The 20,416-nt window shown below is 42.1% G+C and overlaps 1 protein-coding gene across 12 annotated transcripts in view; it reads right to left on the reverse strand.

The window, feature by feature from the left end:
* Window positions 1-20,416, reverse strand: part of ZBTB20 (zinc finger and BTB domain containing 20) — a 492,466-nt gene that overhangs the window by 101,814 nt on the left and 370,236 nt on the right. For all 12 annotated transcript variants that reach the window (XM_074808333.1, XM_074808323.1, XM_074808340.1 and 9 more), the window contains one exon: window positions 17,683-17,737. The gene's annotated coding sequence lies outside the window, so the exon portion shown is untranslated. The remainder of the gene's footprint in view (window positions 1-17,682; window positions 17,738-20,416) is intronic.

Here is a 20,416-nt window from a genome sequence, read left to right on the forward strand (position 1 = left end):
AATTCTCTCCTATCATTTAGGTCACTGCTGGATTTAGCCCTATGGGTTTGAACAATTAATTATTTTCAGCGATAGAACTATTTCATTTTCAAAACTGGTTTGAACGGTAGATTAGTTCTAGATTAAATAATTTAACTACAGATCAGTAGTAGGTGTTTGCTCTATATTAAGTTGGCATATCACTGAGCAGGTATTACTTTTTAACATTTTAATATATTTAATAATTTATAACGCTACATTGTAAACTGGCTGAATAACCATCACCTTGGAACACTCCAGCCAACACCTCCAAATTTAATCTCTTCTCCAAAGAGCCTTGTGCAATCTTTTAAATGATCAACTGTGGGGAGAAAGGAAGGAATGTAAGCTCAAAATACTATGAAAAGAAAGCTGCTTAACTCTGTGAGCATCAGCTCTCAGGTTGTATGACCTTAAGCACATGCTGTGCCTCGGTTTCCCCATCTCTACATAACAACTGTGCCTAATTAATCAATTGCTATAAAGGCCACAGAGTTCTTTTTAAGATGCTTTTCAGCAGACTACTTGAGGCAGACATTTCAAATGATTTCTCAGAAAATCTCTTAAAACAATCCTTAAATGAAAAGAAATTTGTGCTCAGGTGTTCCGTTAAATCAAGAAGTGATTCATCCTGTGCCTCAGTTTCCTCTGCAGCTAAGTGTTGAAAATATGACCTCCCTAATTCACAGAAATCCAGGGAAAGTTAAGTCATCAACAGTTACATAGTAATTGCAACTCCTAGGGCAGAAAGTCTTGGAGAATGCATTAACATTAGATACTATGGATAACTGAGACAGAAGAGGCCCAGAGCTCACACTGTAAGAAATTTTGGGGTTCATCACATCAGAACCCAAAGGGTCTGAAGTTGCTGTTGTGCAGAGCAGCAGCACCTGGGAAGAGGGAGGATGAGCTGTGGGGGGGAGAGAGGGGCTTCAGACTGCTCCCTCCCATGCCACTTCTCATTCACAGCGAGAACCACAGGCTGCTTCTGCTCTGCTGGAAAGAGGGCCACCATGCAGATGCCTGCTTTGTAAAAGGAAAAGCAAGAGGGAGAAGAAGAGATGCACGGAGAAGGGATGAAGGAAAGGCACAGCTTCAGAGAAGGGGAAAACACCAAACAAGAAGTGGCAAAATGACTTCACAGAAAAGGAGAATCACTGGAGGTATGTAAGCTAAACGGGCTGCTCAAATGTCATATTTAAGTTCAACTGAGCATATTAAGGGTCAGGAATGATCAGTTACAGAAGTGTGCAACTGGCCAGCTGCACTAGAGATGGCCTTTACCTTCCTGCAGTGCTTAGATGGGGACAGACCAAACTCGAGGCACTGGAGGTCACTTCTGATACACAGCAGAGAAACTTGTCCCTCTCAGCTATTATTATTATGACGTCTGAAATGCTGCAGACGGAGGACTGAGCAGTCGAGAAGAGAGAGTGTACATTACGGAAATCAACTGGAAGCATAGTTAAAGGTTAGCAAGTCTTTTTCCCTCCAGCTGCCATTGATATGAACGACGCCCCTTCTTGCACTGGCAAAAGGAAAGAAAAGATGAGTTAATGCCACTTTCCCTTCCCTAAATCCTCAGATTTGATGACTAACAGGCTACAATATTTCACCAAGAAAAAGGCCTGTTTTTTACTTAAAAGCACAAAAAAGTATACAGAGAATGTAATTTTCGAGGTCAGAGAGTTGTTTTGACATTTAAGAAATACTAAAACAGATTTTGCCTTTTAGATTTGTAAACCAGAACTACTTCCTGACCTGAGGGACACAGGCAATCTAACCAAATTTCTGACCGCAGGCTTTTCAGGCTAAGTTAGAATTATCACATATACCGTGTTGTCTAGGTGCACACCTCTGTGATTTTAAAATGAAATGTTGATCAAGAAGAAGCCCAACAGTTTCTGAGACCCTTCAACAGAAGTAACACGCACCCCTTCTCACACCAACTGAAGAGGCAATCCTCTCTTTAATAACCATTTTGGTACAATATTTTCCTCACTACTGGAGAACTCAAAAGCTTAATATACTAATGAAAAAGATGGAGGGAAATAGAAACATTTCAGCGCACAGAAGCCAAATAACTCCTTTTATTTTATACAAGGACTTTGATCCTCCCATCAATTCCTGTTGCAATACAAACCAATTTCATTTAACACTACATCTGACAAGCCAGACTTTTCTGATACTGCAAAACTCTGTCAAATCCCCGGGCAAACTGTAAATGGGGCGAGGGAAAGGTTCACAAATAACATGTACATGCAGGTGGGCCACATACACAGGTAGCACAACCTTGCCATGCAAGCTCAGAGAAACTTTGTGCATATATAGTATCAAAGGGTCATACTGTTAGAGATGTGCAAGAGATGGCATTGCTTCTTCTTGCAGCCTGTTTCTCCCACAACCCATCCTGCCTACCTCCACGGCTCCATTTCTGCAAAGTGGGTTGTAGAATTTACATTGTTTAAAATAGAGAGGCTGTACTTTCTGCCTTGCCTCTCATGCCAAAACAGCCAGACCAATTTTGCCGTTTCAATTAGGCAAGAAAATGAAAATTTTCACTGTTTTCACAGAATCACAGAATCGTCTTGGTTGGAAAAGCCCTTGAAGATCCTCCAGTCCAACCATGAACCTCACACTGACCGTTCCCAACTCCACCAGATCCCTCAGCACTGGGTCAACCCGACTCTTCAACCCCTCCAGGGATGGGGACTCCCCCCCTGCCCTGGGCAGCCCATTCCAACGCCCAACAACCCCTTCTGCAAAGAAATCCTTCCTAAGAGCCAGTCTGACCCTGCCCTGGCGCAGCTTGAGGCCATTCCCTCTTGTCCTGGCGCTGGGTCCTTGGCTCAGGAGACTCATCCCCCCTCTGTGCATCCTCCTTTCAGGGAGTTGTAGAGGGCCATGAGGTCTCCCCGCAGCCTCCTCTTCTCCAGACTAAACCCCCCCAGTTCCCTCAGCCGCTCCCCATCAGACCTGTGCTCCAGACCCTGCACCAGCTCCATTGCCCTTCTCTGGACACGCTCGAGTCCTTCAATGGCCTTTTTGGAGTGAGGGGCCCAAAACTGAACCCACTCATCGAGGGGCGGCCTCACCAGTGCCGAGTACAGGGGCAAGTTTTCTCTCCATACTTCTTCTCAGTGACAAAGCCTGAAAACTTTCAGACAAAAATGGGGACAACTCAAGATGTAATCCTGCAAAGGCAGCTATGCTGAAGAACAAAGCCTGCTGGAGTGGAGTGGGGAGCAAAGAGGATGCTGCAAAGTTTCTGTTGCTTCCTAAATGCCTCCCATATGCACCTGTGCTATTTAAATGATGCCAATTCTTTTATGGACTATAATGGGAAATACTTTCTTTCTAAGACTGCTTACTAGCTTTTAGTTTGTTTCTCCTCCTTCAAGCAGAGTTGAAATGTAATTGTATTTAAAGGTCTGTTGTGGGTTTTTTGTAAGTTCTGTTCATAATAGTTAGCAGGAAAGCAGAGAATTTGCCAGCCTGCAACTCTTATACTCAAACTGTCCTGGGCCTTACAGGATGTAACTCTTTCTCCAGGGAAGGATTTATCTCCAAGAGACTACCCGAGTAACTCGCTGACTTTTGCCTTTTATTAATTCTTCTCTTTTCTCTATCCAGTCATCTCAACATATCATCCTCTAGTCAACAAATATTTAAAAATCATACAATCTAAAAGATGACTCAAGAAAGCAAAATCTGGTGAGCTCTGATAAGAAGATCCATGAACCTGGCACTTCCTGATGCATAGGATATATACGTACAAGAAGGAGACAGATGCATAGCAACACTGCTCAGCGTTTGAATTGTTTTAGGCATGAGAATTGCAAAACAAATGCAATAGTGGAGAAGCTTTGGATCAGAAAGTTATCTGTGGAGCTGTGGAAGTGACGCTGCTAGCAAAATGACAAGAGCATCATTTCCTCCTAATGCCCAGTTAAAAGCTGGTTTAGGCTGTGATTCTGGTTGCAGTAGGAGTACAAGGACAGCTTCTTGTGAGAACCACTAGCGATACTAGGTGCCTCAAAGGGGAAATTACAAAGGGAAAACAAAACTGAGGCCCTTCATGAGCAAGATGGTCAATAAGTAGGGCACACAGCCAAAGCTTTCAAAAAACTGAGAAAAGATCGATGGCACCCTGCTGTGCCGAGGGGATTGGTGGAGTTAGGTGTTCCTAGATGGCTAAATTCGAGTTTTTTCTTCACGTGAATCCATAGTTTAGGTGCACAGATTAAATCTAACTAAATCTGGGGCTACTGCAAATGTGCCTGCAAAAACAGCAAGCTGAAGTCTGTCTCATGATTACCATTTTTCAAGGAGCTCAGATCAGCTGCGCTTAGAAAATGAAATTATATTTGTGTCCCACTGAAATACCAGCGCTGAATTCTTAACCTGGGGTTGCTACTGAAAATCTCCTGCATAATGCACAAGGCAGCGCCGAGTCTTGCTCTCCCTCCCAGAATCGGTGGTTCTGCCGAGCTAAAAAGAGTGAAAGCCATAAAAGCCCGTCTAATCGGGAAAGTAAGACAATGGCACTCTGCACGTTGACAAGGAGTGGGCTTGTTAGGTTAGAAAAGCATCTCTACAAAACCTCTGATAATAACTGAACTTCAAGAGGAACAGTATTCTGGTGAGCTGGGACACGATTGCCACTAATATAGAGAGGAAAAAACTGAGGTGCAATGACAGGAGATCAAGTGATTTCCTCAGCATCAGAGGGAGTTTTACGGCTAGGGTTAAAGTGAAAAGTCATGTCTCGGTCTTGTTAGCAAACCACAAGCTCATATTGCTTTTACTACAAACAGATTTCCCTTCACCATACTGTATTTTTCTTCTTGCTGACTGTTCAGTATGATCATCCAAAAATACTCCTATTTGTGTTATTTTTCACACACACCACCCTGAAACAAAATTCAGTATGAAAGAAGAGCAGTTTCCTCCAATACAGCTCAACATCCAAACTAAGCAGCAGTAAAATCGTATTTATTCCCTGACAGACGTTTCAAACAGTAAAATGATTGTTATTGAGTTATAGATTGGACCATGCCCTGAATAAGACCCCAGAATAGGTCTCTGGTGACAGCTCTCTCACCTTGACAGCCCTCGGGAGCACTGGGGGAGAAGGAGTGCGTGCACGCTTGTAACTGGGGGCGATACTTGAATATAGTCAAGCTTCACGATCACAGTAGGCAGAATCTGGCAGACGTTGCCTTTGGGAATGAAGTGGGAGACAGAAGGAAGGCAGCTGGGTACCTGAGCCCAGCGCGTGCGTGTGAGCGAGGCTCTTCACCTGCAAGCCGGGTGTGCCTGAAATGGGAGTCGGAGGGAGAGACGAGCCGGGAGCTGAGCGTGGTCGTCTCCTGTGTAAACTCTGGCAAGCCCTGCACCTTTCTCCATGCCTTTGTTTTTCTGTCTGAATACGAGATATTCCAATGAAACATAAATACTAATATTTGATTACCTCACAGCTACAAAGCTTAGTGCCTTAAAGTCTAGTACAGATCTTTGAAAAACTATATAAATAAGAATTCTTTTATTTTTATAGCATTACAATAACAACTGTACAGTGGCAGTTGATGAATTAAATAATCTCTGTCTGTATTTGCTTATACCTTTCTGAAAGTGTTACCTTTTCAGCAGATATTTCTCATGCCTCATCTCAATCCAGAAATGACATTTTTGGTAAAGCTTTGCAACAACCCATTCAGCTGTTTTTGAGTCATCCAAGTATGTAAAAAACAGTTTCCAGCTGTTAAGTTTTCCATAAGCCTTTTTTTCTTAAACACGCTTGTATAATTATAACACAGCTTTGTTTTAAAACATCAAACTTGACACGTACATAGTCCTGAAAGGGAAGGAGCGGCGCTGCCATGTTTAAAACCATTTGGTTTTGAAAAAACAAGGTTATTACCATATTAAAATATTTTTCTTTTCTTAAAGATTCTCCCAGACACTGAGCTACAGTTTTCAAACTGTAGACACTCAATTGTGTAAATGACCAGTAAAAAAAGAAAAAAAAAAAACAAGAAAAAAAAGAGGCTATTATTGCAATCTGAGCTGTAACAGGGAGGACTGGGGGATACTGTTTACACTGGGCACAGACTCAGACCTGTCAGTCTCAGACCTGCCTGCGGTGCCCTCTGCATACGCACATGCACTCTTGAGGAGCACGGCTAAAGCTCTAGCTTGGTGTTTTTACAGGACCCAGCTCTGCTTCCTGCACTCCGGAGAGACTGGCAGTGGCTGGACCCGTGCACTCATCAGCCCTGTCTGCTGGCGGGTGGCTCAAGGCCGGTCTCTCCAAGCCCAGGCTAGTTATACTGAGTTTTAACAGTTGGTGGGCTAATAGCTGCCAATAAGGTCAGAAAATGTGTAGCTGGCATGGTCTGCTTTCAAGATCATGCTTCCACTACTAGTACAGACCTACGTTTATGTACTCTAAAAAAACCTTGGAGCTGGCACTTAAGGTGGGACAAGGACAACCGTACCGTTCCCCCTTGCCCACAACACGTGGCGCTCTACTGTGATGGCCGTAGATTTCCATAAAGATTCTGACTTCAATTTGGCGTTGCATACTTCTACAGTTTTAATTATTGCATCTTTGCATTTCGGTATAGAATGGCACCAAATCAGATGGGAGGTGATTCCTCACTTATATTCTGCCTAGATAGAAATGCACTGACATGATACCAAGCAGATAAGAATCAGCCATTTACCTAATTTAAACACCTCATTTAATCTGGAGTATTTCAGGTTTGGATGTCTTAGTGGAGTAAGTGTTGGTTTTGAGAATAGTAACAGTGGCTGAAACAGGAGCTGTAGTCTGATTGATTATTGGATTACACGGGTTTCACTCTCAGAACTATTTTTTTATGTGACGACGTAAAGACATACGTGGCTTTTATGCCTTGCACGAGCCACTGGCGTCAGCAGGAACTCTTCTGTCAGGCTGGAGGAACTCTTTCTAAAGATGCAACGTTTCTGCAAAAGGAAAGTCACCGCATATCTAGATTTATATATGGGGCTTAACTGTGCTGATTTGTACAGACACGAAGAGACACCCATAGCTGCTTCTCACTCAAAGCAAATAGTAGCACCTCCTGCTCTTGCCTTTCCTGGGCCATATCCTCCTACCGTGCAGGTGTGCATCCACAGAAACTATCAATGTCAGTGATGTGACAGTGAATCTGAGAAGACAGTCTGACTCATCTGAAAGCAAAAGATACAACTCTGATGGGCTTTCACACAGAGAAATGTGTGTGCATGCATACACCCTTACCTCACACTGTCCGTGCTTTTATCGGTACACCTATAACTCCATTGTACGTCCCTTACTTCGAGGGGTTTTCTGAATGTTTCAAACCACATCAAACATATAGGCAGTGCTCAGCAAACAAAATGTCACTGGAATACAATTACAGGGGGAAAACTCAGCAGTTTCTACCCATCACACTGTCTTGTCTCTGTACTATCTGCCTTGGAAAGCCCACAGCCAGGGATCATCCAGTAAAAGACCCTATTGAAAGCCAGGGGCAGAGGTAAGGTTGCTGTGGGAACCTTAACTCTAAATTTCCTGAGTTTAAAGAGATTAAAATCTCAGTCTTCTCGTCCCATTAGCATACTTTTTGTGCATACAGAACATGGCTTAGGCAAGTGTATTGTTTCTAAAGGAAAAGATACACTATTGGGTAAATAGGTGTCTGTTCACATTTTGGCAACTCTAAGCTACGTAATTCAGTTCTAATCAATGCTACTGGATTTTGAAACCCACCAATAAAATAATGAGGTGGAAAAAGCAACAGAAAAAAATCCAAACAACCTGTAAGTTATGCTGTGCGCTCTACTATTCTGAACATCAGTGTCGAGACAAAAGAAGAGTAAGAGTTTGCCATTTGCTAGTTGTTAATAATCAAGAGAAGATCTGCCAGACACACTCTTCAAGGGCTCTGTCTGTCTGGACCAGGTAGATGCTGCAATACACAAAGGACTTCACACACAGAGAAAGAAAGAGTGTTCATGGACAATGATGCAGCGTTCTTAATTAAGATTTTCATTACTGATACATACATTAAGGTTTTGCTAATGCAAGTGCCCAAGCACTCTCATGTGCAGGTAGATGTCTCTGATTCTATCTCTAGAAACCCTTTTGCAAATCATTGCGAACATTCACCAGCCAAGGCTCAAAATCAGCTCACCTGCCCTTTGCTATAATGACAATGAAAAATAAAAACCGGTATTTTATTTGTCTGCTGGATGAGAACTTAACACTTTGCAAGCGTGAGAATGAATAGGCTTTTGCAAGGCAGTGCTACAGTGTATTGAAACTGATTCTGATCTCACTTACACCTGTTTGATGTTGATGTAACATCAGGAGCTTCAATAGCATGAGTGCAGTAAATGTTGAAGGAAAAAATGAGACACACAGGTAAATGGAAAATGAGATAGAACACAACATGAGTTTGCCAAAGGTAGACAGCAGTAGACTAACCCGATAACTTTCTTTGATATAATAACTGATTATCCAGACAAAGGAAATGCAGTGAATTTAATCTATCAGTACAGCATTTGATACAGTATCACAAGGGAAATTATGAGTTAAAATGAAGATTTGCAAAAGGACTGTAAGGTGAGCAAATGCTTACCTGAAGGGGAGATGGGGCAACGGTGAAAAAAGAATTATTGGGCAAGGTGAAGGCTATATTTCCACAATTTTTAAGATAAACAAAATAGCATTTTCTAACTATTAAGATTTGGGGGGGTGGATAACATTTCTTTATGAAGCCACTCAATGGAAGGGGGCATAAAGTAGGAAAAAGTGGGAGCGTGTTTAACAGCCACAAAAGGATCAATCAACTTCAATAAATTGCTCATTACCAATATTTAGGCCTCATTCACCTGTAATGTTTCCATGTTATTTCCATGGTTCTGTCCTTTGGGAAGTTCAAAGATGCTACAACTCAGTAGTTCAAAGATGCTACAACAGCAGTTTACTTGTACAGTTGAATTAAATATCTAGTTCACTTCTGTGCTTTTAAAATATTTTTATTCCCAAAACAGGATGCCCATTCATCTACAAATCTGCTTGCTGAATGCCTTAGATCTCATTTGAATGCTGGACCCTGCCTCCCAACAAAATGCTGCTGGAATAAGACGTGGAGGAGAAATACTTGGTGAACAGAGGGACTTACAAAAGCATTGCTTCTCCCTGAACATGTTACATGCGTTTCTTGATCTGTTCAGGCTATGACATTTTGTGAAGTTTTTCAATAGGACAAACTGGGCTGACCAGATGTGGGACAACCAGATGATCAGGCCCAGTCAGCATGGGTTTATGAAAGGCAGGTACTGCCTGACTAACCCAATCTCCTTCTACGACAGGGCGACCCGCTTATTGGATGAGGGAAAGGCTGTGGATGTTGTTTACCTTGACTTTAGTAAGGCCTTTGACACTGTTTCCCACAGCATTCTCCTGGTGAAACTGGCTGCTCGAGGCTTGGATGGGCACACGCTTTACTGGGTAAAAAACTGGCTGGATGGCCGGGCCCAAAGAGTTGTGGGTAACGGAGTTAAATCCGGTTGGCGGCCGGTCACGAGTGGTGTCCCCCAGGGCTCGGTTTTGGGGCTACTGCTGTTTATTGATGATCTAGACGAGGGGATCGAGTGCACCCTCAGTCAGTCTGCAGATTACACCAAGTTGGGTGGGAGTGTTGATCTGCTCGAGGGTAGGGAGGCTCTGCAGAGAGACCTGGACAGGCTGGAGCGATGGGCTGAGGCCAACTGGAGGAGTTTCAATAAGGCCAAATGCCGGGTGCTGCACTTGGGCCACAACAACCCCCAGCAGTGCTACAGGCTTGGGGAGGAGTGGCTGGAGAGCTGCCAGTCAGAGAGGGACCTGGGGGTGTTGATTGACAGCCGGCTGAACAGGAGCCAGCAGTGTGCCCAGGTGGCCAAGAAGGCCAATGGCATCCTGGCTTGTATCAGCAATAGCGTGGCCAGCAGGGACAGGGAAGGGATCTTACCCCTGGACTCGGCACTGGTGAGGCCACACCTCGATGACTGGGTTCAGTTTTGGGCCCCTCACTCCAAAAAGGCCATTGAATGACTCGAGCGTGTCCAGAGAAGGGCAACGGAGCTGGTGCAGGGTCTGGAGCACAGGTCTGATGGGGAGCGGCTGAGGGAACTGGGGGGGTTTAGTCTGGAGAAGAGGAGGCTGAGGGGAGACCTCATGGCCCTCTACAACTCCCTGAAAGGAGGGTGCAGAGAGGGGGGATGAGTCTCTTGAACCAAGGAACAAGCGCCAGGACAAGAGGGAATGGCCTCAAGCTGCGCCAGGGCAGGGTCAGACTGGCTCTTAGGAAGGATTTCTTTGCAGAAGGGGTTGTTGGGCGTTGGAATGGGCTGCCCAGGGCAGGGGGGGAGTCCCCATCCCTGGAGGGGTTGAAGAGTCGGGTTGACCCAGCGCTGAGGGATCTGGTGGAGTTGGGAACGGTCAGTGTGAGGTTCATGGTTGGACTGGAGGATCTTCAAGGGCTTTTCCAACCTAGATGATTCTGTGATTCTGTCACCACTAGCAAGGCAATGATGTCACGCTGGCACGTCGTATGTACCAGGATGACATCCATCAAAACAGAGCCATGCCAGGATGGAAGGTGAAGACAGTGCCACAGAAGTCACAATATAAGGTATCAATGTGAGATTAACTTGCAAGCTCCAGAAGAAATGATCTGCCAGCATACTTTCAACAAGTTAAGAAAAAAACCAGGATTTTTGACAATCTTCCCTGAGGCATGCCTCAGTCTACAGGTAATTCAATGGCTAAAATTGTTACCTTTCCATTAAAGTTCACTGGAAGAAAAGCTACGTTTTTGTTTTAGCCTCCTGCGGCAGAATTTAATTAGTGTCGTAACTAGACCACGCTAAGCACACACGGACATTCACGCAAGAAATTTACACTAAAGACCAAAACTCGAAGGATATGTTAAGTGCAAAAATTGAAAAACAGTTTCTGAAACACATCATTCTTTGGGGTTGGTTATAAGCTGATCACACATAGGAGGTTTCCTTCGCAACCTTCAGTGCGTATTGCAGAGCATCCAGAATGTAACACATTAATTTTTGCCTTTTATGTAAAAGTGGATTTACTGCAAAAAGTGAAATTCAATTAATTCCTTTTACAGACATCTAGGATAAGTGAACACAGATGAATGTGAAGTTTAAACACACATCCAGATCCAAATGTTGCAACTGATCCTTACTTTGGTGATTGGGTAAAGCATGAATACCTTTAAATTGTATGCTATTTGAAGTTGGGATTCCAATTTTGTCTCTGAAAAATCAAGCTGTTTAGCATATGCTTAAGAAGCTAAAACATTAGAAAACAGCATTCAGAAAACTGATACAGCTATTCTATTAAACCTCAGTATGATGGAATAGGAGAGAGTGAGATCTATTCAAACCCAAAAGCATTTGCTTTTGGTGGTGTGCAAAAATCTAATATTTTGGGCATGCAAACATATGAAATGAAAATATTACCTGGGGGGCTGAATATGTGAACCTTATTCAGCATGATATTATCCCAAATGATGGAAAGAAGCAGCAGTGAACAAGAACTTCAGAGGAAGAAAACATTATTTCTTAATACGCTGTGAATGTTTTATGTCTAAGAGTTCCCATTCCTACCAAGAGGTAAAACAGCCCTCATGAAGCATGGCCTGAAGACTAATCACATGTTTTGACACGTACACCTGTGTAATGGCACACAGCTAAACTACGTGGCAGATGGCTTTCGTTTCTTTTTTAAGTGGGAGAAGCAGAGAGAAAAAGGAGATGGAGGAGCTGCGCTTACAAGCTCATTTTCAATCACGGTGTCCTAGGACATTCAGCATTAATATGGAGATGTGGTCTGGCATTTAGACCTCTGTGAGTATTCCTATTTTGATGCCCGTTTCAGTAGTCGAATCTATGTTTTGATCAAGAGGTGACTTTTGGGAAACCACTTATTTCTGGGTATCCAGTTTTATAGTAACCACTCCTCCAGTGCCACTTGCTCTCGGTACCATTTTTACCTTCTGTCTGGTGTGTACGTTTTATGGAGACAGGTTACTGTTAAAGCAGGGTGCATCAAAGAAGATTTCTGCATAAGGAGAAGGACTGACAATACATTTCAGAAAAAAGAGACGTTTGGAGATATAACTAGAATAGCAACGTCCTTGCCACACTTGGAAGATAATTTACCATAACTGCAAAGGGAATATTCTGAAAAACTCTGCTCCACTCTGTAGTTGTGCCATTTTGCACAGTGATTTCAGACCTAACAAACTGGCCTGTCTTAATATTTTGATGGTTGGTGTTCAAACTGTTGTAGGAAATGCTGCTACTGATTCAGCAAGGTGGTCTTTTCCATCCGAATATATTAAATTATGCCAGTGTGGGGTAAAAGCACACCGAACAACTGCATTTTCTTTCTGTCCCTTTCTTTTTCTAGCTAAATCAAAAATATTATGCTCCTAGAACTGTCTAAAGACTTTTTTTTTTCCCTGCTGTAATCTATTTCAAAAAAGATAACACTCAATACATTTTATTACACTAATTAGATGAAAAATAACCCAGAACAAAAAGATCTCTAGTAAGCAAAATGGCAGAAAGGTGTGACATTTTCAGCTGTCATGCTGGCCAATCTTAAATTCAATTTCATCCAACTTCAGTGGATATCTTGTAGGTATTACAATTAGAAAGCAGGCTGCATGCATGCCTCTGTTGTAATCCACACATCAACTGCACAGCTACACGCAGCCATTATTGCTTGTTAAACAATTTGAACGTTAACACCTAAACTAATGCTTGAATGAAAAACTAGTATCAAGTTTTGTCCTTTTTTTTTAACCTGACTACTACTCTGTTTTTTTGGATATTGGGTGTATTTTTATTAAAGATGTTTTAGAACAAAACCATGCACTTTGTCAGATATTTTTAAAATAAAGTTGGTTTTTTTATTATGGAAATCTACTGCTTAAGTCCATTTGATGGTTATGTCTTCAGATAAAGAATAAAGCTTAAAGCTGTGGCACTTGTTCAAGAACATTCATCCCGAGGTGCATTCCCAGTTACACAGTTTGATTTCTATACACACATCAGAGCAGGATTTCTGCTTCACTGTTATTTTGAGCCTGTTTCACCATTTCTCTCATTTCCAAATGCCAAATAAAGGGCCTCTGCCCATGTTGTTCTCTTTTTTGGAACATTCCCTTCCTTCAGGAGACATATAAAAGCTGGGGAAATAATATCCCTTTCCTGTCTCAGATTGCCATGTAGGTGACCATTCCCTTCCAACATTACTCCTTATTTTCAGAAGCAGATCAACTGATTCTCCTGGATAATTTACATGTCTATTTATTATATTAATTATGATAATTCTTGAAAAATGCTAACGCTTGAAAGCTGTTGTAAACATAAGGCTTATTACATCTAGACTTTTTTGGCATTTTGCAAATGTTCACTTTTGATTCATGAGTAAGCTTGACCTGGAGGTTATTATCTTCCTCTGAAGTAATGGAGAGCTTCTCAAGAAACCTGAGAAGAGAAAAGATGCCTCCTCCCTCTTCCTGATGTAGCAATCACGGTTGTTGTTCCTCATCTGCAAAACAATACTGAGCACGCTAACCAAATAAAGGAATTCAGACGGTGCTAATTAGTTGCTATTTCACGATGATGTTTCAGAGTGCGAACAGACGACAGTTTGGTGGTGAACAAGTACCAACAGCAGGGACACATACATAGATATCAAAGAAGATTTGAGCATCATCATGTCTGATAAAGCAAATACGTATTCTCAGAAACTGGCAACTGGTAGGCTGGAATACTGCTGGGTGTCTTTTGACATACAAATCACTGACCATATGATGGATAGTTCTCATAACTATGATGAGATCAGTAAGATGCTGCTCAGCTTCCCTTAGGTCATCATTACTTGACCGAATATGTCTTCATGAAGCTGAGGAATAAATGGCACTTTTTTATTCTCTCTCACTCTCTTTTTTTTTTTTTTTTTTTTTAAACAGGATGTCAAATAACAAGGATTAGAATCAGTGTTGAATCTAATAGGAATGATGCTGGAGTCCAATACAATCTGGTTACATCAGAAACCAAGGAAATGGACAGATGTTCATGGTATTAGGTTAACATGTCCTGCAACTTCTTTGAATCTGGATCATTTTGGGGCATTTCTGATTCGCGCTTACGGAAGCTAACAGCAGATAACTCTTCAGTAGTGCATGGGTTCCACCTGAACAGGTAGTGCTCTGGAAGTAAAAAAAGTGTCCTACTGTAGCTCTTTATCCTACTGTAGCTACCTATCTTACTTGTAAAACACCTTAGTATTGCTGATACAGTTACATGCTGTTGACAATACGATATAAAGGCTCAAGACCGGTTGGAAGACTCTTCTTCCATGAAAAGGTTGATTTTTGACATAGAATCCACCTGCTTCTCTCAAACTCCTGAGGACTTTCAGGTGGAGCAGAGATTAATCGTATTTCTCTTAAGTGGGAATATCGTTTGGGGGAGAGATCCATGAAATCCTTCTACCTCCAAAACCTTGATGTCATATAGTCAGACAGACACGTGTGCAACCTTGGGGAGGAGGAGGAAGACGACTGAATCATCGGCAAGTTGTGGGTAGGGGTATGAGAGCCCAGTACTGGGTACTGCGACAGAGGGCAGAACAAGTCAGTTGTTATCTCTAGATCAGAAACATGCTCGACAGGTACCGTTAACAGCTTCTAATGTAAAGATGTCCCAATTCTACTTTTTCTAATACAGAAAAGAATTCAAAGTATCAGTGGCCTGAAGGACCTATCTTCCAGAGACAAAGGAGAGAACCAGTACAAACAACACAAACTTTATGCACACGTCCAAAATAAAGTGAGGCTCCTACAGAGTTTGCTAAATTGTGAAGGGAGAAGCACAAAGAAGCCCTTGGCTGTGGAATAAGCCTGACTTAAAGAAGCAAGAAAGCGTGTGACTCTAGTATTACAGGTCAAGAAACAAAGGCAGACAGATGGGAAACAACTTATGCACAGTCACACAGCAAAGCACTGTCGGAGAGGGATTCCACACATCTGTCTACCTACCTACCTACCTACCTGCCTATCTACCTACCTACCTGCCTACCTACCTACCTGCCTACCTACCTACCTGCCTATCTACCTACCTACCTACCTACCTACCTGCCTACCTACCTACCTATCTACCTACCTACCTGCCTACCTACCTGCCTATCTACCTACCTACCTACCTGCCTACCTACCTACCTACCTGCCTACCTACCTGCCTATCTACCTACCTACCTACCTGCCTACCTACCTACCTGCCTACCTACCTACCTATCTACCTACCTACCTGCCTACCTACCTACCTGCCTACCTACCTGCCTATCTACCTACCTACCTGCCTATCTACCTACCTACCTACCTGCCTACCTACCTACCTGCCTACCTACCTACCTACCTTTGCTGCTTCTGCCTAAACTGCCTTGTGCCGCAGAGGTAGAACAACGATAAACCGGTGCCTTTGTGCAAATGTTGAAGGCACATGGTCCCTGCCACACACAGAAATGGTTCTGCCACTGCTGCAGGAAGTGTTAACATAAGCGGTGTGCGCTTCATGTCCCTGAGTATCATTAACACTTTTTATCAATATTATGAAGTTCTGCAACAAAAATAATAGGATTTGTCAGGGGCCGTTATGAACCGCCCCTGCTGGATAAATACATAATACATGATGGCAAAGGTCTGATGAGACTTTAATCAATTGCCTTTCCGAGTCAAATAAATGTCACATTAGACGTAAGCCATGTTGCATTCTGTGGGGGCCTCTGCTCCCCTTGTCTCACGGGCCTGACACTGCCACGGGGAGCTATGCACGCGCATAGACTCCTACTTATTTGTAGCAAATATATCAGAGCAAAACTGGAACAGCATGTTGTAAATTACAGATTTGGGACACCTTATAATGAAAGGCAAAGGGGAAAGGAAAGAAATATGGGGACACCATAGGCATGATAGGTCAGCTCAAATACATCTCCTTGGTAGCCGGCATTGTCATACCACCTTTTGCAGTCACTGCAGCATATCTCATGTTTCTGCCCACAGGGCAGGGGAGAAGGAGGTGTGCCGTTTCTTTCTGCACTGCAAAAGTAGTGAGTCAACTTTAGATGTTAAAGTCACATATTTTAGGTTTAGTATCAGGAAAAGAAAGCTCTCTGATTGTTTCAGCATGCACCTGAAAAAATTATGAACGTCCATTTGCACTTTAGCATCCCTTTGAAGAAATTCCAACAACCGAAACACAACTTGAACATAAATTTGCAGGTTTAATTCCTCTCCCAAATATGAAAGAGCTATTTTTCTTACTGTGCTATGATTTCTTTCTTTTTAAATTCCAGGCAGTACTTTAACAGTCATCTACTTTCCTCTCTGAACGGGTAAGAGACATGAATTTAAATTGCAAAATGGAGATCTAAAGTAACACAAAGTCTAGGCATATTTGGACACGGAGTTCTAAACCGAAATTTAAAAGCCCTCATTATTTTTGGCATTCACTAAATAGCTCCAGCTTGGACATCCCAAAACAGTGACTTAAAATGCTGGTGGACATTTGGAAAACTTTAGTCTGTCTTTACTTAACTATAGTAAATATTATGAAGCGGTAGTGCTATATTTCCCTTTATATCACAACAAGAAGCATCATTGTTTTAAAAACACTACATTTCACTGCCAATATGTATGAAGGAATCCCAACAAAACGCAAACTTTTGTTCCAAATACACAAAACTGTCACGTGTCAGAACCTGGCAAAATTAAAACACAAATGATAACAAACTCTCCCAAAGGTTCCATCCCCTAACCCCCCCAAAAAGGAAAAAGAACTTAAAACAATGAAAATTTTCATTCTTCCTGTTCTGGGTCTAATAAACACAATTATCTGGAACAATACAGTTTTTACTTCAATTAAATGGTCACCAAATTGACAAACTACATAGCAGCAGCCAAACTCAAGTGAATGAGACCAGGTGAAAAAAGAATCCTACATAACATCTTCCAACAAAACCACTAACAGATTTCTATTCCCGATACTGTTAAAGAGAATACACCATATTTACTCTACCCAGATAAAAAGAGCAGGTCAGTATTAGGCAGGAGAGCACACAGGACTGGGTAAGAAAGGGTCCCATGCTACAAGGTCAGATTTCAGCAAGGACAGGTTGAAATTCTAGTTGACTGGTTTTTTATACTTGTTTTATACTTGCATAGCATAGAATATTATATGCTTTATTCTGAATCAGAGCACAACAGCATAATGCCCATCACAACACGTATATCCTCAAATATAATACCAATCCTCCACATTGCCACCCAGAAATGCACATATAAATTCCAGACCATTCAATCACACAACGTCACTGAACTAAGTCCGAGTCCCATCAGTTGACACTGCATTAAAATCCTGGACTGATGCATTAGAATAAAAACTCAGTGCTGAGTCCTGTGGCCACGAGGAGCAACACAAGGGTTCTGGGCTGAATTGGATGGAACTTGAACAAAATGCACAACTCGTATCAATGAAAAGTATAAAATGCTTGGTATAAATACTTACAAAAGAGACAGGAACGGTTCCTTCAGAGGAAGGCCACAAACTGATGGTGAGTGATCTGAGAAGAAAAGGGAGAAAGAAAAAAGGAAATTAAGAGATGATAAACACACTAAACAACACCAATATACACCAGGGATCTAGGAGACTCACAGATGGTAGCAGTTCCCACAGGGGAGAGAGAACAAAAAAGTGTTGTAAATTCACAAACTGCAGGAGTCTCGGAAGTTTTGAAATTACCTGACCCCAAAACTATGTAGATAAGAAAACTGGTAATGGCTGCGCAGCCTTTCAGTCCTGGGATAATTCCAAGCCAGCAGAGACTAAATATCCTCCAATGGCTGTTCAATAGTCTCCGTGAAATAGGCTTGTGGCTCCTATGGACAAATGCTCTTATCACAAAAACACTGCCATATTTGAACGGCATCCTTCTTAGCAGTCATGCCAGATGATACAGGCCTCTGAAACAGAACTCGCCTTCTTGATCCTGACCTTCACAGAAGAGGGGTTAGGCATATTATTAGGGCTGAAGATGCTTACATGACGGCTGATAGCTGCACAGAAAAACTGTGTTGTCTTAGTTCCTTCTGTTGACACAGTATCTCTTAGACTTGACAGATTTGTCACCCTGAGATCCCTAAGAAAAGAAATGGCTGCGTGAAACTGGAATGGCTAAAGGATTGCAAACTTCCAGTAGACTGCACTTCTAGTTTCCAAAGTCTACTGTGGAGTATCTAAGCTTTATTGCCAATACGTTTTCCAAAACATATCAACCTGGGATGAAGTGATAGAGAAAATGAATCAAAGCCTGATGCTCTGAATTGTAACAAGCAAGATACACCCCTGTTGGATAAAAAAAAACAACAAAGGGAGATGCCCCCCAAATGTTCAAATCTAGAAATCAGCCCTGTCGCCCCTTCCCTTCACCAAGCTGAAAGAAATTCAGGTAGTCAGACCAGATAGTGCTCTCCAAAAGTTTGCTATCAGGGGACCAGGAGCACAGTGGACAAAGATGATGGGATTCATGTGGTGTACTCCAGTACTTCAGTCAAGACATGGCCCTCACCTACTGTTTCCTGTCCAGATACAGGGACAGATTAGCTCTATCATTCCTCAGAGCAATTAAAAATATTCAGAGAAATACAAACCTAGATAGTGAAGGAAAAGCAAGGAGCTGTCACAGGAGAGAAAGAGGGAAGGCAGGCAGAAGATCCGTTTAGATTTGTAGCTATTATTTGTGGGAATTATGGGCCTGGTAGAGAAGAGCATGAGAGAAAGCATATCTAGTGGTTGGTCATCTGAAAGGGAGGTGGAAGAAATTCAGCAAAGAGCAGAGAGAATCATAAAAACTGCAGGGCAGTAAATAAGATGCTTATAGCATCCTTTGGATAGGCTGCCCAGAGAGGCCCTGTTTAACAGCAAATTTCTCTTTAAAGAAGCTGACTGCTTCCACATGTAAGGAAGATTTGCATGAGATAGATGACAGGATGGATTCTGCCCAGACTGAAAAGCTGAAATGCCAAAAGATGAAAAGAAGGGCAAGATCAGGCTAGTGGAGAGCAGGTCGCTATTTATCTTACTTTCAGGAATCCATTACTCTGATGAACTTTAACAGGGAAGTTCTGGTGGGAAAAAACTCCTTTGCTAAGCATGTATCCCTTATTTTCCTTTTACATTGCTCCTGAAGATTTAACCATGATGCCCACAGACACATCTGCAATAGACTATAAGCGAAAGACTCTCAGCGGGTGGTAGTTGGGAAGCTTTTCTTCCAGGGTTTTGGGCAGATGGGACAGTGAGCTGCACACCATGGAAGAACCTGAGACAAGAGTCTGAGCCAAAGAATGTGTCTTGGAGCCTGGGAGTTAAAAAAAAAAAAACACAACTAAAAAAAAAAAAAAAAGTGGGAGGCATTCAGCATGGGAAAAAAACACAGAATGGAAAATTTTAGGCCGAGTGGTTAGAGTTTGGCTCCATTATAAGCAACATAAAACAAGTTCTCTTAAGGGAAAGCGTCAAGCAACTTTGATGACATGGATGCCAAAGAATTCTACAAATTATGACCTGAGACTCTGGAGGTGCTGAGTAATGACTTACACCAACATTACCGTTGAATTTGCTATAAGAAGTGAACAAGATTGTCATACCTAATTAGAACCGTAGGGTAATTTTAGACAGGCACAATATACTAGAAGCTGCAAACTAGAATCTGGCAAACCACCAGAACTGAAACACCATAATTTTTTAAATGATCACAATTGGTCTGGACACTTGATTACCAGTTTTGTTCAAAAGAAAACACACAAAAACAAAACTTTCCATGTAAAGTATTGGAAAAACAAAGATGTGTCTAAGGAAACTCTGATTCATTCCAGGTTAGATAACTGCAGAACACGTATGCGGGAGAGAAGTGGGCCAAATCCTGTTCTCACTGCCCTGTACAATCATGCTGACTTAATTGAAACCATGAGCAGAACCTGAACCATTAAAACGCTGGGGTGAAACTTTTCATCATACGGCACTGTTTGTCACTAGAGACATATTTAACCTAATTACATTAGATTAACACAGTAGATTTCTTCAAGATATACTATTATATAATAAGATAAAAAAATAAAGTCTAAGAAAGCTGACTCTTTTCCCCAGGTCTCCATGTTATAAGCAGAATAATTACCAGTCTCTATTTATGTCATTTGTTTTCAACCCAGTATGGCTCTATTTGGTGGGGTGGACAAAGGGA

The sequence above is a fragment of the Strix aluco genome, chromosome 2 (assembly GCF_031877795.1).
Source record: "Strix aluco isolate bStrAlu1 chromosome 2, bStrAlu1.hap1, whole genome shotgun sequence".
Taxonomy (NCBI): Eukaryota; Metazoa; Chordata; class Aves; order Strigiformes; family Strigidae; genus Strix; species Strix aluco.